Below are 22,512 nucleotides of genomic sequence, written 5' to 3' on the forward strand. Positions count from 1 at the left end.
CTCCTTAGGCAATCCCACGAGGCACATGGGCTAAGTAGGAAGGGTACGGCACTCTGAGAAGGGAAGGGCCAAGGACTTGTAGGGGATCGTGCCAGGGATTAAGCAGAGGTTGCTTTCTCCTGTGTCTGCTTCAGTGTGACTCAAGATAGTGCTGAGGTGTGGTACATCAAAAAGAGGGGGTTTTCTCCCTTAGAAATGTAAAAATAGACCTTTCCACCAGTGGCTGTGAAAGACCCTATGACACTTTCTTCCAGGTTTTATCAGCGAGGCCAGACTTGCACAATAATCAAAGGAAATTATTTTATTTTATTGAATAAAGTGGCTTTTCAGCTTCCACACCACTGTGATGTTCAGCTGCCTGTGCTGTTCTATGTTCCTGTCCTGAAATATTTGGTAACACTGCAGGGTGCCATTTATCAGTTGTCTTCCATCTTCCCCTCACCTGAGATAAAACTTTTGGTGTCATTACACTGTATTTTTTTGAAAATGAACACTTTATGATCCTCCTAAAAGCAAAGGCATAAAACAAGTGTAAGATATTACTTTGTGTCTTCAGAAGCTTTTGGTTTTATATGATAAAATTCCCAGAAATAACTTACTTGGAACAGTTTGCTTATTGGAAGACTGATGGGCAGTGGATCCCTCACCCCTGCAGGTGCTGTGTTAGTTTCCCATCAATTTCCTGAAATGATGCACTTACAGACCTATCTCAGTGGCTATTTCAAACCCAGGAGATACGTTTTCCACTTTCCTGGATTATCAGAGCTACCCTTTTACTTGTACCTCTTAGCAAGGACCAGCATTTTTTTTCTTTTCAAGGAAATATTTTTTATGGAACTGATAGCTTCTCGAAATGTATCTGAGTATGGATCGGGTTCTGCAGCAGATATGTCATCCTTGCACTTCTAAAGGTACAAAACTGATGGTGGATTTGAGCAATTTGAGTGGCTAGACAACTTTTACAAGCTTTCTTGAGTGGAGACCATTTCATTAATACAGAAAATGGGGAAACTGTTTCCTCTGTGAAAATTTGTGGGAAAACTCTTTAGTTTCTTAATTTGTGTGGCAGAAAAAAAAATTGTCATACTCAATCATAAAAGTACGTTTGAATATCCAGAGCTGGCCAGGTGAAAAGACCCTTCAGCTGAAGACTTACGAGCAGACCACTGAACGCAGTCTGCAGAGGCAGTGAAACACTGTGAACAGCAGAAAAAAATTTTGTTGGAAGGATTGGTGCATGCTTTCTCCTGGGCATGCTGTTTGAGATTGCATGTTCTAAAGCACAAAAAGTTATCTTAGTCCCCATGTAACATCCCATTGAGTGTGTGACCATTTCCCTGGAAAAGCAATGATGCTACTCTCTTCCTGAAAGCTGGAGAAGAGGCTGCAGGTACTAGGCAATGAATTCCCTAGCAAGTGGTGAGGATTGCTTGGACGTGGTGTGTGGAAAAACACGGATGGGGGGTCAGGTAACATGTCTGGGTGGGTTCAATCACCCTCATGATGTTTAGCAGGCAGTAGACAAAAGTGGAAGTTGTTTAGGGAACGGATCTCAGACACTGTGGTGGAGCAAATGCCAGCAGGAACTTGGAGAGGAGAGTGTTGGTTTTGGATAGCAAGTACACAGAAGAGCAGAGCCCAGTGAAGGAAGTACCCAAATAACAATTTGGGAGGCATCCAGTGTGGGTAAAAAAAAGACATTGCAAGGACCTTGGTATGTGTTTCCATCTTCTTATTTTGTCTGTCTGGTCCAGAAAGCAGTGATAGGAAATAAAAAGAGTTTGGTTTGAAGACAACAAAATAAAAGAAAAACAAATTTTTGTAGGACAAAAGTCCAGTCGCTATGAAATTCATTTCCATCACTGGCCAGTTCACTTTTAAAAGCCTCAAAGTGATTCAGCTTCCATTACTTTTCTTGTGGGAACTGTGCCTGGTGTAATAAATGTCACTGCTCACAAGCTTCTCGTGGTGTAAGTTATGCTTACACTTCTTATTTAACCTTTCCAAAGAGCACTTCTTTCTCCTGTGTGTGCTGTGTTCTTCTATTATACAGAGGTAGCTTGGCTCTTTTTCCTTTCACTGATGCACAGCTAAACATGCAAATATTTGATTAACAACAATCTTTACATCAGTTCTCAGCTAATTTTATTCCTCTTTTCTGAGTTTCTTTAAAATTTTTAGTCAGTATTTTTGAAGGGGAAGACGCTCGACTTAAGCTCAGCTCAGGTGCAGAACAATGTGTTCCTAGATATCAAACATGTTGCAGTGGGACATGGTGGAAATCTGCCACTGCTTACAAACTCATCCTTCTGGAAGCAATCATGTACCTTCAGTCTCCTATTAAAGGTTTCTCAGCTCTATCTCTAAGGCAACAGCTGACCTTACAAATATGCTCAGCATCCTCTAGTCAGATGTAAAATACATATCTTCTCAAATTGAGGTGCAGCTGCTGATTTTTTCCCCACAAAACTAAGTTAAATTTCACTATTTTAAACTCAGATAATTCCCTAAACACTTTTTCCACCTACTGCCTGACAGTCCAGCAACTAAACAGTTACCAACCACCTCTCCCCTAACTGTAGCACTTGAAAAGACAAAATAACATTCTGCATTCTAATTATTTTATAGTTCCTTTGATTTTTGTTTATTCAATGTGCAAATCATGTGTAACTCCCACATGCCTAGAGTTGAAGGAAGTACAATTCTAAATGGTTAAAAATTTGCAGAAAAAAATAAGTCAAGGTAGCTTGTTTAAAAGCCAGTCTCTGACAGTTTCTCAGAAAAGTTCCCCCCTGACTGTGCTGCTGCAGCAGCAATATGAGCTTTAGAATGCAATTTCTGAGTCCTTGACCATGAAACCTTTGGATCATCTGACCCAATGAAATGTCTTTTTGTGCAGAGGCCTTTAAAGTAAGATCTTGAGAGGAACTCAAGCATCAGATCCCTCTCAAGGCTGGAATTCGCAGTCTCAGTCCCTGTGGGACATGGGAGAAGCACAGGATGAAAGAGCCCCATGCCCCAAGCCCTGTGCACTGGGCAGGGCCCCTCCAATTAGCAGGCAATGCAAGGAAGGCTGTGAATGAACTTCTGCACCCTCTGTGGAGCCCACAGTTCTGCAGCAGCCCCTTGGGAATGTGTTTTTATCTCTTTTTTTCCCTTTAATTCAGAGTCTGTAAAGAAGGAGGAATTTACATTATCAGTTATTGGGAAGCAGAAAAACCCAGTGCCTTTTAAATCACAGCTGCAGCCTCAGTTTGCAGTGCTTGTGTCCCCCATTTTGCTCCTACAGTTTAACCTAGAGGAATTAGTTCAAAATCTCAGTTGAGGTGTTGGATTTGGGTCTTCTCAGCCTTTGGAGTCTGCCTTCCCCATTTCATGGGCAAGTGCTTCAACCAAACTGGGGTAACAGCAAAGACAATGGCAATGCCACTAATGCCACATTCTCTGCAAATGACTTTTAAAAGGAAAACAGTGTCTTCTTTCCAATGTTTTCAAAGGGCAGTTACAAGCTCTGCTCTAAGGAGAGGACCCTAAACCCTGGATTAACACAGGAAAATGTGCTTTTGCTCATCCTAGATAAGGAGCCAGACTTGCAGACAGGAGAGACAGGACTGTGGCTGTGTATTTGTGCCTGGCATGTCTTTTTGTTTCTCCACAGGCCTCTTCCCTCCCAGTGTGGGAGATGTCCAGACAAGCATTTTGAGGTGTATAATTCTCAGCAGGCACCACCTGGGGAGCCTTAATGGTGGACTTAGAATTTTACATTTTGTTCTGGTGACCAAACTCCTAAACTCAAGCTATTAAATTGCAAAGTCTTCTTACTGGATCTAGTCACAGCCTCCAAGCATATTTTGCTGGTCTGCTTCAGAAAATAGCAGTCACAGCAAAAAAGCGCAGCGGCAAATGTTCTTTGTGAACAGGTTTTATGTAATTAAAGCCATGCTGCATGCTAACTATATTATCTGTCTTTTAGAAACATTATTAGAGCAATACACAAAAATGTACAGAAAAATCTCTCTTTACTAGCCCTTCATGGAAAACACCCTTACTTCTGCTTTGGTAGGGGGAATTTCTCCTTGCTTTTTATTAAAATGGCATGGTAGTTGATCTGCCATAAATTGTTGCTCAGCATTGATGTACAGCATTTCTACTGGAGGTGACAGAATATTTAATATTAGAATTTTTTTTGCTCACCTCATCAAGGTTATGCCTCTTACTTTTAATGTGCATTTGAAATACATCTTCTAATGCCCTTAAAAAAATAAAAAGGAACATCAGTGCAAAACACCTCAACTGTTCAAGGTCCATATACTTTCAAAATGAAAAATAACTACTCAGCCTGTTTTTCAGATCACTTAAAATACATTCCAACCTTCCACTTTTGCTCCCTCCCCTCCCCATCTGCCTGTAAGCAGATTTAAAAACTAAAATCTTAAACTTTTTAAGGTTGTTGGATGTTGTCATTCCAAGTGCATGCTGTTTGGCAGGAGCTATGTTAGGGAAAGACTTTTGTCTATATAATTCTAATTTCTTCTTCTACTTAAAAAAAAAAAAAATAGGAGTATTGGTGCTCCCCATCACAATGTAGTAATCCCCCTCTGTGTTTTGGTGGGGCCTAAGTCTCTCTTGCTGCTGCCAAGTTCTGTCCCATCACATTGACTGAGTGAGAATGCTGGGGGTACTGGGGTGCTGGTGCAGCCTCCTAGATTCATTTGTAGCTCTTGTTCCTTTGTTCAATATATGGTGCTACTCAAAGAGGGCTTTGGAACTGCCTCTAGCCACCACTTTTTAGACTCTGAAGGTCATTTGCATGATCTGTTTGTTCTTAAGTCTCCTTTTCAGTAACTTCTTAAGGAAACACTGAAGGTTGGACTTTCCTGCTTATAGTTTGTTTAATAGGTATACTAGGGAAAGGGAGATGTCTTCAGAAAGCTCTCTCAATAACTTTTTTAGAGCCATGATCAGTTATGAGCAAAAGATGTGTGAACTGGTAAAAACAAAGACCTATCTGACTAGGGAAATTAGGTCTCCCGGTTCTGCAACAATAATTAAATCTAACCCAATGGTTGCATTTTCAGCAATGTCTGCAATGAGCTGGAGGGCTCAGCAGAGCTGGTTTTGTTTTACACTGTATATTAGAATTGAGAGAGCATTCATGATTTTATCTATAGAATAGTGGCCTAAATAAATGGCAGTTTCAAAATGTGTCTATCATAATAATCCTGCAGGGTAGCTTAGGCCACCTAGGTACATCTTTCTCTTAGACATAAAACCAGTTTAGAAATTCATCTTGTGCTTTAAAATGAAAGGATATTATTGATTGTTCACTTTTCTTCTGCAAAGCAAGTAAGTTCTGTTATTAAGACAACCTGAGAACAGCAATGGATGATTTTTCACATATTTTTACTAAACTTTAGTTTTGAGGGAGCAGTACACACCATCTAACCATCTCTCTCTAAAGCCAGCAGAGTAGCCCTCTCACCCTGCAGGCCTGAGCAGGGACACAAACACACAGACCTTTTTTACTGTATCTATGGGCTGGCCCCATGCTTGGTGACCTTTTCAGTGTAAATGAATTGCTGTCTTTCAAATCTGCTAGTGTTCCTCCTAGTGAATCCAGAAAACTCACTTCTAATCTGGACCTTGTGTTTGTATGAAAACTGAAACACCTAGAAGGAAGGAGGGGAACTCCTACCTTAAAATGATTACTCAGAAAACAAACTAACAACTTGTGTCATTGGCCACTTTGTTTTTTTTTTTTTTTTTAAGGGGCTTAAGAATTTTTACTCAAATCCTCTAAATTGAAAAAGAAATACCTTGGTGTCAGTCTGAGGTGGATTGATCTGGGGGTGTTGGCACCTCTCTAGCATCAAGCACTTGAAATCTTAAACATTGAGATAAAATTGTCTATCAAAGGAGGAGTTTCTTCCAGTTCAGATGCAGGCAAGAATTTGCTTAGGAAAGGGGCGCCCAGTTTTGTCACTTTTAGCAGGGCTGTAGAGGGCTCTGTGGTTTATCACAGCTCTCTAAATATTAGAAATGTGTTGACTTACTCTTAGAAAGTACAGAATATGAGCCCAGAAAAAGTTGCTGCATTTAGACACCAGCAGCCTGGGGTGTGTTTGGCTCTAACATCTGTGTGGATCATTAACTTGAGACTGCACATATCCTAAAGAAAGCAATCACTGCATTTATTTATTTTGCTTTGATAGGAGGGAGGAAGAACTCTAAATACAGACTCTTGCTCTGATGAACTTTGCTGGAGAAGACTCCATGGGTTGCTAGCTCAAGTTTGGCTGGGAGCTGGAATGAGACAGTTGTAACAATAAAATCCATCACCATCCTGTATAAAGAAATGAGCTTGAGAACAGGGTCAGAAAATATGATATTTCCATGTTTCTACTAGAAGTCAGTGGGAAATATGAGGCTGGCTGAGATTATTTTCTGTTCAGCTACTCAATTTAGATCATGACTCCCATACAGTGCAGTCACAAAAGTATTCATCCAATTAAACTGAATCACAGTTACGCTTTGCTGTCATTAAAACCATAAATCCTTTGCACTGATTTGTCAAAATTTTGTTTCTCAAAGAATTAAATATTAAAGTCAGAGCACTTACTCTTTTTGGTAACAACTTCTAATCAAAATATCATTTGTAAGATCCTGGAGAAAACAAAGGTACTGTTTTTCTCTCTGTAAACACACAAATTTTCAGTGTCTTTCTTAAACATACACAGAATACAAACAAGATTTTACAATACCAACTAAAGAGGCTTTGGTTTTAGAGTAATTAAACAAGAGTGCTTAATCTATTTACTAGTCTTCATTTTTTACCAATCAGTGTTATACGTTTTAAAATGACTGATTTTGACAATTCTGTTGATCAACTCCCAAAATACTCTAATCCATTGATTTCATTAATCTAGAAGATCCATGCCTTTTGTGAATAATCAGTTAAAAATGTTTCCAGTGAACAAAGGTACCAGAAGATAATTTTAATATTGTTTATTTATTACTCTTAACATATTTAGCTTGCCTACAGTAAAAGGCAAGCTTAATATGTTAAGACTAATACAGTAAGAGCATGACCCAGAAAAGCTCTTCCAACTTTCTGATTCCTCATTTCCCAAGCAAGTAGCTGAATCCTTTATTCCCAATAGAATCCCTCTACTCTCTGCATGCAGACATTGGTAATAGGCTCTTGTGTCATGTTTTCAATTTTCCACTGGATTTCTACTTTAATATTTTGATATGAAGCTTAGAAATAGTTAAAAGGGACAAACAAACATTTGACTTCTACTTCTTCAAGTTGTAATCCTGGAGAAAGTGGCATTTCAGAATCATGACTCCACAATTCATGTTTCTGCCACAAAAATGAAAAGGAGAAAAAAGTAAATAATCTGTTTGATTATCTTTGTATTATCATGATTTATTTCCATTCAGAGCACCAGGGGAAATAAGCTGATTCCGCAACATATCAAAACCACACCTATATCACATTCCAGCTCATGTGAAGTAAATGTCTTGGATGTCAATCACTCATGAAAATAACGAACAAGTATTATTATTGGGTAGGTTCATGTTAGCAGAAATGGAAATCAGCTTCTATAACCTGAGAGAAAGGAAGCGAATACAAAGAAAATCAGAATTTCTGTCAAAATTGAAAGTCTTTACAGATTCCATACAAATACAACCGCATTTTATCCAGAAGGACATGCAAAATACATTTATGTTTTTGAAAGAGGACATAGAAAATCAGGTCAGGTCATCAAATGAAAGTAGGAGCTTGGCCAGCTCACATTGTTAATGAAGGTTTTGGTGGTTGGAACAAGGACTGAAATAGTACAATCAAGGACAAGGCTATCACATATCATGCCTGTGGTTCCTTGGCTGAGCTGTGTAGAAATTCAGCATGGCTGCTGTAAAGAGGCAACAAGGAATTATACAAAACTCCTCTATCAGGCATGGCTTTGGCTATTGTTAAGCAACCCTTATTTTTAAGTGCAGTAAAATTTCCTAAATCAATTCACCATTCATCTTGAAAATCCAGATGACTAACAGAGTGCAACTTCCAGACAAAATCTTGCATGACATGTGACTGTAGTCAGAGTGAATAGCGCTTTGTCTGGACATTTCTGGGCTCCAAGTTACTATTTGGATGGAATGAAAGGCTGTAAACCAACCAAAAAGCAAGAGTTCAGTCAAGTAGGAAAGAGGTCTGCTCTCAGAAGAGCAGATTTGTGTTGGGATACACTGTTCTCCACATCACAGTGTCTCATTTGTGTTTCTCTCTGAGACCAGTTACTCCAGCTGCTCCTGTTTTATTCACAGATGCCTGTTGACCCTATCTGGCCCTGCATGCTGGATTTCTCAATTACAACCTTAGTCACTTCTCATAAGATAGTTGAGTATTTTGGTTTTGCTCTTAACAAAGATTCCCCAAAGCCACTGACTCCATTATCTGTTTCATTTCCACATAACCAGGACAGCTTTTGTGTATGAGTAGCGTTTTCTGCCCTTTTGTCTTTGTAACTCACTGGGTACACTAACCTCAACTGGCTGCTGAGGAAAACGAGCAGAATGTGGTCTCATATGTGCATCCTCTAAAAATCTGAAAGATTAAAAGTTCAGTGAGAAACAGTTATAATTCAAATTGTGTTTGAAACCAAAATTGTGTAACTTTTAGCATTGATGTCAGCACCTGTATAAGCCTTCTCTCCCTTTGCTGTTGGTGCCTGCTGATTTAATTGATGGTCTGCCCGGGGAGGAGCTCCTTTTTCTGGAAGGAGGATTATAATACCTATATTTTAGAAGAAAAGGTAGATGTGATGTCTTCAAGGGTAAAACACTGCTTCTTTTCTGTGAAGTAAATTGCGTGTTTGTCAAGAAGGTTCCCAAAGTAGGCTCTATGAACAGAGCTTTGAAATGCCTTCCTCCTGTTGTGACTGCCCAAAGGCATGTGAGGCTACAGGAGGGGTGAAGGAGATGATCTGTGGGCACTAGGACTGTGAACTGGTGTGAGACAAAGCACACAGAGCAGGATTTGGGACAGCCTTCCTTGAAGTGAACTTCTGACGCGGTACAGAGAGGGGCTGCTCTTTGTCCTGGGATAGTTGCTCTGACCAGACAGGGGGTGACCATTTTCCAACAGTGCCCAGTTGATCTGAAAGTTAAAGAACAAAACTGACAGAAAAATTACACGAGAATTTGCTACAGACACTATTTCAAACAACGTAGCTCACACAGGAAGAATTTTAAGAACCTGTTTTCAAAAGGCTCAATTGTTTTTAAGAAGTGTCATTGACTTGATCAGTTCTGGGAACCACAGTTGGTGGTTAGTCTGTAAAGCCATCCTGCCACTTTGCTTGAGCTAATTAAGCAGTCCTTCACCTAGTTTCCTTTCCCTTCCTTCTCTTTACTAAGCTGAGGTTTCTAAGAACAAGTAGTCTTGGGAAAATACAGAAATCTCATTTTCCTTGCCAGGGCTGACAGAAGGAGAACAGAAGATTTTTTCTTCCTGGGGCATTGTGTATTATTGCCTATGGAACTGATGACTCAATGGCAGTCTCTCTCCTTCAATGGTATCTTCTCTTCTCTCCTTGTGTGCCTGTGCAGGTGTGAGCACGGCATCATCTCATGAGTTTGAGGTCAAACAGAGCCACTGCTTTCCTCACAAATACCCCAGGTGAAATTGTGATCTATTGCTATTCATCTCACTGGGAGAAAGATTTTACAAAAAAAAAATACTGCATGTTTGAACTGGATGGTGTTTGTAAACAATATCATTGGAAATCTAATGGTAAACCCGCTATGATTCTCAAATTATAGAAAGTCTTACAACCTAAATATAGTCTGCTGAGGAATTTCTGCCTGAGAGAGACACTGGACTAAGGTAGGATGAAATGTTTTGCAAGAATTTGTTGAGATGAAGTCCACTGGCAGAATTTGGTGAAGAACATGTTTACTCACATTAATATAGGGTTGTCCAGTTTCTGGTCTCTGGCAGAATATATAGAAATAGGATTAATTATTTTAGGGTCTTGGTTTTACCAATAACTAATGTTCTAAAATTCAGGGAATACTGTAAAACAATGCAAAGTGTGGGAATACACAGAAAAATATTGGAATACCATTCTCTTGAAAACACTGTGTTCTCTTCAACACAATTTAGTCACAAACACACAGCATAACATGGATACCTGTCACTGTAGGCCATGTAGGGACAGAAACAATTCAGTGGGAGGACAGGTGCCAGGTGGCAAAACTGAGACCAAATATTATCTCTGCTTGACTGGACTATAAAAAGCCACACTGAACAAACCTGCACATAAGCGCTGTGCTACAGGCACTCCCCACACCACAGAGCACAGCTAACTAAGGGGAAAATGGGCTTTTTCATGTGGCTCAATGCCACCTCTGTGACAGGTCTTACGCTGTCAGAACATCACATACCTTCTGCTGGTTTGGAGAAATACTTCTGCACTTGACTGGTGAGGCAGGAAGATCACATACAAGATCCTTCTTGTATTTATCAAGGGTTTGAATTAGTCTGTCTCTTTTCTGCTGGTCCTTGTCTGTACATGTAAATATGAAAATACAATCTGTTCCTGTTAAGTCAATGATCAGGTCATAGAGTATCGCTCTTCATTATTATTTTTGAGCACTAAAGACTATTCTGTCTCCTCCAAGCAGCAATCAGAGAAGGCAATCATTTTACCTTTTACAGTTGTCTCTTGCTGCTTCTATGCTCAGCATGTATCTGAATTTGAAATCAGTGTGAGCCAGGACTCCTTTACATCCCTCACAAAATCAGTAATGAGCTACTGGAGGGATAAAAGAGCATGGTAACATTTTGTTCCCACCCTGTGCATCCTTTCCCCTATCTTAGACAGAAGCTGAGACAGGTCCAAACAGAAGAGCTGAGACATTTGAGTAAGGATTCAAGTCTACATACTAAGAGTTGAGTTACCAAAGTCAGGCTGCACTGTGGTCTGTGCAGGCACAATCCCAGCAAAGTTCTCATTCTGCACTGGTCAAACTCAGCCTGAGTAGAGTAGGATGACTCTCTTGTTAGACCCTCACACACAAAATGAACAGAAATGGACTCAGCCCTTTGGTACTGGCACAGAAGCTGTGGATGACCCACATCTGAAGTGTCCAAAGCCAGGTTGGGTGGGGCTCTGTGCACCTGATCTAATGCAGGGTGTCCCTGGCAATGGCAGGGGGATTGGAAACAGAGGATCTTTAAGATGTCTGTCAACCCAAACCATGAGATGATTTCATGACCTTCTGATCTTCCTGAAAATATGCAAGAGATTGGAAATAAAAACACTTATTCTTATAATCACTACTGCTATATTGCATATTATAGAATTTAATATGTAATATATTATATCTTAAGTATTATAAAATAATAATAAGAAAATACAGAGGTTGGAAGTAGATATGAGTTACCCAAGACTATAGAAGCCCACAGGGGCATACTTATGTATACTGCAAAGCTTCTCACAACTCACCATCCTTTGTCAGAACCTTGCTTTTAACAATGCAAACAGGAATAATGCATGACCAAAATTTTCAACTCTTTTTTCCTGCTGTGTTCCTTCCATGCACAGCTCTGAGAGAAAGTATATGTTGATGGGCAATAATACATTACTTTTTGTAGAGATATGTTTAAAAAATACCCTCCCCCCACTCCACTTCTAGCTGAAACTAGGTACTCACACAAAATATCGATAAAGTGGGGTTCACTGAGGTCCTGGCACATGGTAGCACAAGCCAATACTGCCAGGCAAGCCAGCAAAGAAATATGTTCTGCTCCCTCCCCTTTAGTGCAGCTGCAGAGGCTACTTATAATTCTAGATATAATTCTGGAGAGCTGGAAAGGCTTCAGGAGGGCCGGTGAAATGTGGCTTCTGTAGTGCGATGATGCTTTAATTAATAATGACTTATTCCTGTCAAAATTCACAACTGGTTCATGATTAGCCCAGGGTGCCCTTACATTGTTGCTGTGGCAAGAGACTAAAACTTGTCCTCACAATATGTTGCAATATTTTTGCCAATGAAAATCAACAGCTCCTCCTCTGAAGGGGTGTAATTGCAGGCCATCTCACTAATAATGTCACAGAATAACACCTGAAACCTGGCAAAGCAGCATTTACTAAATATTTTTTTTTAAGGGGGAGATGCAGCAACCTGTATTTAGTATTGCAAATTTCTGAATTAATAGGAGGGTTACTGGGGAGGGTTAGCCTTACAGTACTATTTATTTTGGAAAAGAAACAGCTGAATCTTACTTAAAAACAAAATAAAACACTTCTCTAAATGGGCGGTTCCTCCAAAGTTTGTGAGGGGTCTTATATGGGGCACACCATCCCACAGTCAAAGCTGGGTCCTTTTCATTGAAAAAACCAAATTTCACAGACAGCTAAAACCAATATATAGTCTCCTGTGACATGTAATCTGGCTTTCCAGTCTTGCATAGACATGAATTCATAGCATCATCCTATTAAGAAAAACATGTTGACAATGCTAAATCCTATTTGGATGACTGGGAAGCAGGATTATACAACTCACTGGAACAAATAACAAAATGTACTTGCTCAATCGTGCTCATGCAGAGATTAACACCATCCTCATTTATCTCGGTTTTCATGGGCTCAATCAGAGGAACCCCCCCCATTCTGATTAAAGACTTTGCATTCTGCAGTCATGTGAAGAATAGCAGGCAAGGCAGCTTGTGTGGTGTCTGTGCAACAATGCCACGAGTCAGGGTACCGGGTTTCTTTCAGGACTGTGCCAATGGCTTGGGAGGCCTCAGGAAAAAGTGACATCCGTGCCACTCCTCCCTTCTGCCTGGGCACAGGTGAGGCAGGACAACTGAGCCTTCAGCAAGCCTTGCCAAGGGAAAGAAAATAAAATGTTCCAGGTCAAAGAGCCACAGGTTTTAAACAGCTTTTGTCTAGTATTTCACTGATATTTTGACTATAAATATGGCTTATAAACACGCCACATGGCAGCAAGCCTATTCAAATACATCCTATTCCAGTGCATTATAGTTTTATGTTTTGAGGAATTAGCAAAAGCTCCTGGGCAGAAAGACTCATAACAACTCTCCCTCCCCTTTCCTGATAGTTTCATGTGCTGGATTTTGTATGTGCCACAGCCAGGTGAGGCTGACTGAGGGGGCCTGCAGCAGATCCTGGTTTGCTGACATGTCTTGTCTAAACACTTTCCAGCCCTGCTCTCCAGTTTCTCTGTAGGAGAAAACAACCACCTGCCCTATATGCTTTTCTCCAAATGCTTTTTAAAAACAGCAATGACCAAGAACAAAATAGAGAATAGCATGAAAACTTTGCATGATGCTTGGGGCTTCTTTTTCTTTTAGAAAAGCAAAAATAAGCCTTCCCTTGCCTTCTGATTTCATGTCTTAGCTGAAGAGTTTAAGAAGTACCTGAACTGCTTCCCAGGGAATAGAGTCATGTAGTGTGGCCAGTGCAGGAGTTATTTAGGCAAATGTATTCAACAGCCTTTCTCTTAAGCTCATTTGCTTGTTAATTTATTGTCCTGCCTACTGTGGCAGGCATTAATTTATCAGTGCTAGAGACTAATTTCACTGGTACTTGTACTGGTATCTATACTTGTCAACGTGGCAGAACCAGAGAAAATAAAAGGGATTTGGTTGTAATCTGGTGCCTGTAAACCACAGGAAGATCAGATGCTCAAGGTCCCACTCTGTTTTCCTGTCAGTTCTTGTTGCTCGCCATTTGATGAAACACCTTGTCTTTCCTTTGCTGCTGTCTGGAAGTCCTGTGTACGAAATGAGTGGGCACTAACTTACCTCATATAGTAGAAGCAGCTTAGCTGATAATATTGGCTGATCTGAAGGAAATAAAAGAAATCTGAGTGGTTTTTTGTTTTTGTTTTTGTTTTTTTTTTTTTTAAATCCAATGCCTTTTAGGTCTGCTTAACTTACATAGGAAGATACTTACTGTCTTACATAGCAAGAAAGGTTGTTAAGCACCTTAGATTGCATGCACAGCTGCCTCTTAAAATAGAAGGTTATTTTTGGGTATAAGGCAGAACATTATGGCCCAAGTATGAGCATGGGATATAAAACCAGAAGAGGCTTCCCTGAAGTTGTTTATCAGATGTTACAAAACTCAGTGATTATAGTTAGAAATAGAATCCACACCTTGGCTCGTGCCTTCATTCTTGACTCAGAGTGGGAGTTCTTGTTTAATTCCTACCAAGAGTTTTAAAACAGTTGGGTGGTGTTTAATTCCTAATGACTTTTAAAAAAACAAGGAAGTTTCCAAGGACTATGGGGAAAAGAGAAAAGCAAGAGTGCTAAATGAACTCCAGGCTAGTATCAGTCCTGAGCATAACAACTGAAAGGCTGTTACAAGACTCATTTGAAGTAAGTAATGTGAGCAGCACCAGCCAAAAAGGTTAAACACAGAACCATGCTAACTAGATAAGAGAAAACCAGATTTTTATTGTGGTTGTATGAGATAAAGGTGTTTGTTTAAAAGACTTCTGTAAGCTCCCTGGCTTTGTTCTGTATGTTCAGCATGGCATTTTGACTCAGAAATTAGAACAAAATTACAGGTGTTTCCAAAATGGTGAATTGGGAGATCTGAAAATGTAATTAGCAGGTGTTTCTAAAGCAAGGATCACCTTTGATATTGTAATATTAAATTCTTTCATTTATCTGAAAGAAAACATAAAATCATTTTTCATAAAGCTTGAATAACTACAGTTTGGGAACTCATGAATAATGAGGGGGTGGTTTACTGTAACAAAGCGATGTGCATTGCTCAGATGTAGGTAAGCAGCACACTTTTCAGCATGGATAATGGAACATCTCCACTGTGAAAAGGCAGGCTCTTACCTGGAGAAGGAAAGTCTTCACTGGGAATCAGTGCCACTGAAAAAAACATCCATAATTTCTTCTAGATAGCTATCTGTAATTTGCCACAGTAACAGTGGAGCCAAGATTAGTGTAATACCACTGCCTGTAAGGAGTGGAAACCTCATGTGTAAGTACAGGAAGCCTTTACTTCTTCTTCCTCAACAGTTGTTGCTAGAATTATACACCCTACTTTAAAAACTTACTACTCAAAAAGCACTTACAAATTGGGAAGGATACAGAAAAGATCCATAAGTACAACAAACTCTGGAAAACACTCTCCAAAGAGTCAAATTTAAGGAGCTGAATGTTTTTATTTGTGCAAAAGGATGGTTAAGAAGTAACTTTATTCCTGCTTAGGATAACTTATAAACAGAACAGAAATGAAACAGTACAAATGCATACTAAAGGAGAGGTGTGTGTTCCTCATTGCAAGGTGAATTAGCCTTTGGAACATTTTAATGAGAAGTGGGATGTAAATAAACAAGGTTTGGACATCTGAACCCTTTCCCCACAACTCTCAGAAATAATAAAGAATGCAGAGAAGATTTAGGGGAAAAAATAGGTGATATAACCCCAACAGTTTATTCTTGCTGTGTTTGTGAAACTCAGAGATATGTATCAGTCACCACAGATCACCTATCAACTTTTCCAAAACCTCATTTTTTCTCAATTTTTGCTGCTATTTATAATTGATGTAATATTAGATTTTGGCTAGCGCAATACACAGGGATAAAAGGAGAGTAACTCATGAAGTTCACATCTATGGGCCAGGTGCTGTGGTCTGCACTGCTAACAGTTTGTTTGGTGGGGGAACTGTTTATTTTGGCATTTCAGTGCAAAGAAGACCATTTCTTCCACAGAAACCAGTGGTAAGTGAGGCTCAAATACTTAGATTTGATTTCAGAGGCTCTTTTCTATGCTAGCTGTCCTTACAAAAAGCCTATGTTGGCACATTAAGCTACAGAACACGGGTGTTCTTTAAGCCCCAAGGTTTGATTCATCATAAATTGTTTTGACCAATATTTAAATGCTGCAATGCTATCAGGTGAGTAGATACCAAAAATTTTAAAGGGAAGGAACACTTTTAAAACATCTCGGAACACTAGATAAAGCAAAAAACATTTCTAAGTGACACTGCCCATTGTTCTTTGCCATATTGTTTTCTAAGCATGTGCCAAATTTTGCACCTTTTACTACTGTGAGTACTCATGTTGACATTAACAGGAATTTCCCCAGGAGGAAGGCAAAAAGTAATCATCTTTCTCCTTTGGCAGCAAAAGGCAAAGTCAGTGCACTGTGGCTGTGACAAGACTCCTGTTCTCTACATCCTCCAATAGCTCCCACTACGATCTTCCACCCTTTTTAAAAGCACCCCTTTCAACAGCACAGAGTCTGGAATTGATGGGAAGGAGGGATTGGTGATTAGAACACTATAGTAGAACTTGGAAAACAATCCCTTAATTCCCAGCACCAGAGTGATCACAGGTATGTTAATTAATCTCTGGTGTCTTAATTTGTTCCCTGTAAATGAGCATGATAACAATCATCTACTCTGCTCCAGCTGGTACATCATTTTGGGCAGATACTCCCAGAAGATGATCTTGGAGTGTGAAGTGGTACTGTGAGGGAACTCAAATCCCAAATGGAGTTGCCTGCATAGTGTAGGATTTGCAGTGTGGCAAGGAGAGTTTATGAACTAGACAAGTTGTTTAATCATGGATAACAGCTGAATGACACAGTAGTCATACACTTGATAATACCTTCATTGCAGCTCTCTTGTGAGGGTGGTATATGTATTTATTTTTTACAGACTACAAAATTTTGTATTAAAAACCAGCTCACTAGCATTCTATGAACCTGCAATGGAAGAAAATTTATGTTTGCCTATATAAACACATTAATTTTCACTGATTACCAAATGATTTGTTCAATTGCCAAGGATTAATGACAACTGAACTTCCTCATCTGTAAGGATAAAATTATATTTATATAGTTAACTGTATACTCTGTTAACAGAAACTGTGGAGAAAATTCCAGAATTTTGTATGTCTTTGAACCATTAGGAGAAACAGCTTGTTCTTTTGCACAGTTGTTATGGGCTTGAAAATCACAAAGCAACTTCATTTTTAACTGGCTAAAACCTGAATGGAAATTGTTATTTTGACTAATGTCTGTCTCATGCAGAGAATTATAAAGGGAAAAACACAGATTATAAAAAGACCAGTATGTGCCACATCTAACCACTTAAATACTCTGCTGGTACATGGAAAAAGAAAATTAAATTCCTCTTAAAGAAAGCTATTATTCCTTTTTCCAATTACTAAAGAATATGTTTCTGTACACATTTTTTTTGTGTGTTTGGGTTTCATATTTATAAAAATGACTCACAGCATATGAAGCAATTATATGATCAACACTTCCCAAAAGGTGAACAAGAAGCTGTCACATGGCTTCAAGTACTTACATAAAATATTACTTGTAATTCCTTTTGGGTAAATGTATATCCTGTACTCTTAATAGTCCAGAGAATTGTGTAAAACATACAGTGGTCTGAAAAGCTCATCTTGCCATCATTGGTACTTGACCTTGACTTGGTAATCAAACGGTAGCTCAAGAGAGAGGAGAAGGAATGTCTTTGTTATAAACCAAGGTCGTAGACATCTGAAAGTGTGCTCATAGGGGCAGATTTATTTTGGGTCTTCCTTCAGGAGATTCTTTACCTTGGTGGAGTGGCATGACCACTTCCAAGCACACCTTCTCCATGCTTTCCTCTTTGATGGACTGATACTCAGTACTCTCCCAATGGAAGCAGAGCAGATTCTACAAATCTAGGATAAATAAAAATACATGAGAGCAGCCCTTGGTAGACAAACTCTCATTCCTGGAGTGGGAGAATAGGAAGAGCATTAGGGTAGGGTGCCTTAGACCACTGCACTTCCCTGTATTGATGGACTCGGTGGAGTCAAAGGGCTGAGCATGGTAAGAGATTTTCAGAACTGCAGGATTAACTAATGATTTGGGTGGCTCATTCTCCTGCAGGAGTTGTGGGTTACCTTTATGGATCTCCTGTTTAGGGCTGCTTTGATTAATCTTTCATGAGTGTTTTTTCCTAGTTTTCTGCCAGCTCATCTGGGACAGCTTCATATGTACATCAGCCAAGGTTTCTGCTCCCCTTACTGAGCTGATCAGCCTCAGGAGATCTGACTCAAACCTGGACTTCCTGAATCTGGGCCAGAACATCATTGTAACATGGAAATGATGGTTAGAAGAGATTTCTAGAACTGTATTATGCTTTCAAGGTCAAAAAAATGTTATTCAACTGCTTAATATTGTTAATTATTAATCCCTAATAACTGAAAATTTTAAAGGATGTTCTGGATACCACAGCTAAGTTTAAGTCTCAGGCTCAGAGCTGTATAAATAAATAAAGCACTGATTTCAAACAAAATTACACTGAATTTTCTCCCTTGTTCAGATAGAAACAATGCCTCATAACATTTTTTTTTTTGCCCCAGAACTTTCACATTTCCATTGGAACATGAATTCTTCCTTTTGATCCCTGAGACACTCTTCTGAAACCTTGTCACTGGTGCCTTCAGCAGCACACCTTATCCTATTTCCATACTCATTAGATGTTCTTTCTAGGAAGTGTGCCTTCTTCTGAGAGTAAGAAATATAAACATCCTCCTACACAGATACTTGGAATGGCCAAGGAATTCCTGTTTTCACAGTACTTTCATAAATCATGCTGTTCTCATGACTCTTAAAACACCTCTGTATAATTTTATCTCCACAAGAACACTTGTGATGATGAACTGTATCTCTCATATCCCTGATCTCTGCTGCATCTCCAGCTAATATACCTATTCTTAAGGCATGGGACAGACACATGTTTTTCCATTCTTTAAGGGAAGCTGAAAAATGTCTCATGATTTTTAGCACAAGAACATTGGAGATGCAGTTTTACAGCTACAACAAAGCCAGCTCTGTGTTGGAGAGAAGTGACTACTCAGGAAACTTATCTTAACTGTTTCTCCCTAAATTTTGTCAAAAGTTTGTGCAATTTCAAGAGCATTTTGAATGTTAACTTAACATTAAAGAAACACAACTATTATTTCACCATTATTTCACTATTATTTTATCCAGTGGTACAAATTGTGGGAATGGTTCAAAGCTTTGCCAGAGGAGGTTCAGACTGGACATCAAGAAACATTTATTTCTTAAGAGAGTGGTCAAACACTGGAACAGACTTCCCAGAGAGGTGTTTGGTGCCCCAAACTCATCAGTGTTTAAGAGGCATTTGAATAATCTCTTCTTAACAGGTTTTAACTTTTGGTTAGCCCTGCATGGGTCAGGCAGTTGGACTGGATGATCATTGTAGGTCCCTTCCAGCTGAACATTCTATTCTATTCTATTCTATTCTATTCTATTCTATTCTATTCTATTCTATTCTATTCTATTCTATTCTATTCTATTCTATTCTATTCTATTCTATCCTATCCTATCCTATCCTATCCTATCCTATCCTATCCTATCCTATCCTATCCTATCCTGTTCTCACAAATTGATCAAAGTTGGCATTGCTATTCCTTACGTGCCATACGTAAAGGTCATTAGAAGAATTTTTTATGTGAAAAAAATCAGCTAATTCAATGGCACCCTTGCCCACTGCAACGTTATTCACTTCATGAAATCTAGAAGTGCAGAAATCCCAATGAAGCAAAAAAATTAAAACAGTGTCCTTTTAAAGCTCAGAACTGAAAATCCAAAATGTACCTGAACACATTGAGGAGAAAGTCCTATCCACTGCACATCTCTCACTTTGTACTGTTCTGAATCCACAGTGCAACACTACAGATGCCTTGTGAAATGGTGCAATTTATTTATAGGAAATATTAGCAAATTCTGTACAGTGTTTTATCTGCTGTGCATTTATTCTCAAAAATGAAACAAAGTGTTGCACTCTGTATTTTCTTCTGGCTTCTCAGAACTAATCTTTGTAGCTGTTTCAGTCTTTCTCTTTAGTTTTACAGATTTTTGTATGTCTCCATCACTACCAAGTGACCTGATTTTTCTTTTCAGCCTATCACTGAAACGTGTGGTATCCAACACAGATCAACACATTTGGAAAAATCCAACACAGTTCCAGTTCACACATTTGGAAAATGAGGTTGTATCTAACTGAGTGTATGGACTGAGAATGGATAAAAAATTACATGGCTTCAGAATGTGTACCTGTCAAAGTTCTAATAAATGTCAAGGTTTTAAAAGCACTCTACATTTAGTAACCAGCAAAAGTAATAGTGGGAGAGGGTTATGGGAGAAAAATGTACATGAAAAGAAAAAAAATGCTGTAATCTTGTACTAAGCAGAAAATTAGTTTTGTCCTTCCATTATTCTAGTAGGCTGGCAAAACAGACTTAATTTATTTTGTTTATGCAAATGATATTTGATTATGCAAATAATAAACAGAAGCCTATTTTTGTAGGCATAAAGTAATGATTTGCACATCAACCCCAAAAGCAGCAACTGTACCTCCACTGTGCCACTGCCCTACTTAATGCTTCAGAACACAGAAGTTCTGATGCACATTTTTATTGTGACTTCTAAATTTTGAGTTTTATTCCTTGAGGAATAATTCTTTTTTGGTGAGGCAGACATTTCTGCAGCTAATCTGTCAGAAAAAGGACTTAGCCCATATATAGTATCTTTTAGTGAAATAAATATTAAACAACACAGGTGATTTGCATTTCCCCAGTGGGCTACTGACAAAAATAATATTGGGTCTTCAGTTTTGCTGATTGGGAGTATCATGTTGTGGCTCCTATGACCACCAAGCACCTTGTACCCAGTGTGGGCTTCTAAATTAACAAAAACTGCACAAACCAACTTGATTCTGCTTAGCTCTGTAAGATGAGTATCTTCCTAAGAAAGCATTTTAAGAAACACATATAATGTTTCCCTCTGATACATCATCTAGGAACACTTGTTATTGTGGCAAACCCAGCTGAACAAACTCTATGTCTTCTTGATATTCTCAAGGAGATGAGATTGTACTCCTTATGCACTTCTATGTCAGAATCACTTCTCTGTCGACCTAATGTTCTCAGAAAATTTTCCATGGCATTTCTTTCTATTATTAGAACACTATTTAATCATTATTAAAGTGATTAATATAAAATACTAATGTTAAAATTATTATATAATAGCTCTGAAAAAAAAGAAAGGAAAACACTGCTGAGCATGAGGAGCTAGAAAACAAAGTTAAGCAAGTTTTGATTGTAATGTGTTATGATCTTGAACTCGTTCTCTTGCTGTTGTCTAATGAGGATTTCATATGATACATTTTTCTGACTCTTTGTGGGTAAGGGTTATGTTTGCCTTCTTGACTTGTGAGTATCTTGCTGGGACAACTGCATCTCACCACTGCCTCCGAGCTAGAGCTATCTCTGCTTCCGAGCGCATTACGCCCTGCTCAGAGCAGGTCTCGGATACACGGCTCCCACCATGCCTGCACTCTGGAGAAACTGGAGCTTCCATTTCCCCAGCTTTTCGAATTTCATTTTAAAACAGGAGGTGTCTGTGTAGGAAGTGTGTCCTGCCTTGTATGTAACTATCAGAGAAAGAGAAGATAGAATAGAGATAAGAAGAATATGCGTGACAACCTGGTGAATGAGGGAAAACAAACGCATTCCAAAGTGAAGGGAAATGTATGAACGGGTTCCTTTTCATCAATCTTCCTTCCTATCAAAAAGGGAAGGGCAGGAGAGGCTCCGCCTTGTCGCTGGGTCCTGCAGGCTTCAGCCAAGAGGTGGCGTTAAGGTGCAGTGCGACGTTCCCTTACCAAACCCCATTTATTCCTCCAAACCTGTTTCAGCGGTCGTGTGCCCAGTGTCCACAGACTCACGGAGCAGCTAGGGGAATGAAAAATGCAGCGTGGAATAGCAAGGATTTCAAAGGGCCAGTGGCCTGAATTTGGACTGGAAAACTAAGGCAATTTATAACTCCAACAGCCCCGTTCGCAGTAGGTGCGTCAGCAAGTGCCACACTCTGCAGGTTAGCTTGTATCTGTGCAAACAGGAACCAAGTGCTGGGTACAATTGAGTTAGATACAAGATTAGATACCAGATACTATTGACTTAACCCTGAGGATGCGTATTTTTGGCACATATATGCCTTTTCAGAACACCTTTATCATAAAAGAAGACAAGTGTTTCCAAACCAAACAAGTGGAGGCAGACCTATTTTCAAAACAAACCGAAATAAAACTTCTCACATTTAACACTGGTATGCAAACTCTTTGGTGCAGATGAATCAACAGCAGCTGTATTAACAAAAAGTAGGTTCAGTCCAATGAAACACTGACATCACAAATAATCATAGCAAAATGGGTAGAGATGAAACTGATAATGTTTTGAATTCCTTATGGGTATATAGTACCAGACTGCATAATATTAGCATTATTAATAAATAATGCAGATCTATTGACCACCAAATCCTGATTTTTCCCTACTTATGAACATAATTTTTTTCTATTATCTTTGTCCTTGGTCAGTTCTCAAACTCTGGCATAGATTAAATGCTGTGAAATTAGTTGA

The 22,512-nt window shown here is 39.1% G+C and overlaps 1 long non-coding RNA gene across 2 annotated transcripts; it reads right to left on the reverse strand.

Annotated features, from left to right (window-relative positions):
• Positions 1-7,211: 7,211 nt before the first annotated feature.
• LOC135444989 (uncharacterized) lies at positions 7,212-11,910 on the reverse strand. 2 transcript variants are annotated; one of them, XR_010439408.1, is made up of 5 exons: positions 11,725-11,910; positions 10,453-10,574; positions 8,702-9,163; positions 8,551-8,611; positions 7,212-7,612 (listed from the first exon to the last, which is right to left on the reverse strand). It is a non-coding gene; the product is annotated as an uncharacterized LOC135444989 (long non-coding RNA). The 2 variants fall into 2 exon arrangements; XR_010439407.1 differs by lacking the exon at positions 7,212-7,612 and having other exon boundaries at positions 7,625-9,163.
• Positions 11,911-22,512: the final 10,602 nt, after the last annotated feature.

This window comes from Zonotrichia leucophrys, chromosome 3 (assembly GCF_028769735.1).
Source record: "Zonotrichia leucophrys gambelii isolate GWCS_2022_RI chromosome 3, RI_Zleu_2.0, whole genome shotgun sequence".
In the NCBI taxonomy this organism is placed as follows: domain Eukaryota; kingdom Metazoa; phylum Chordata; class Aves; order Passeriformes; family Passerellidae; genus Zonotrichia; species Zonotrichia leucophrys.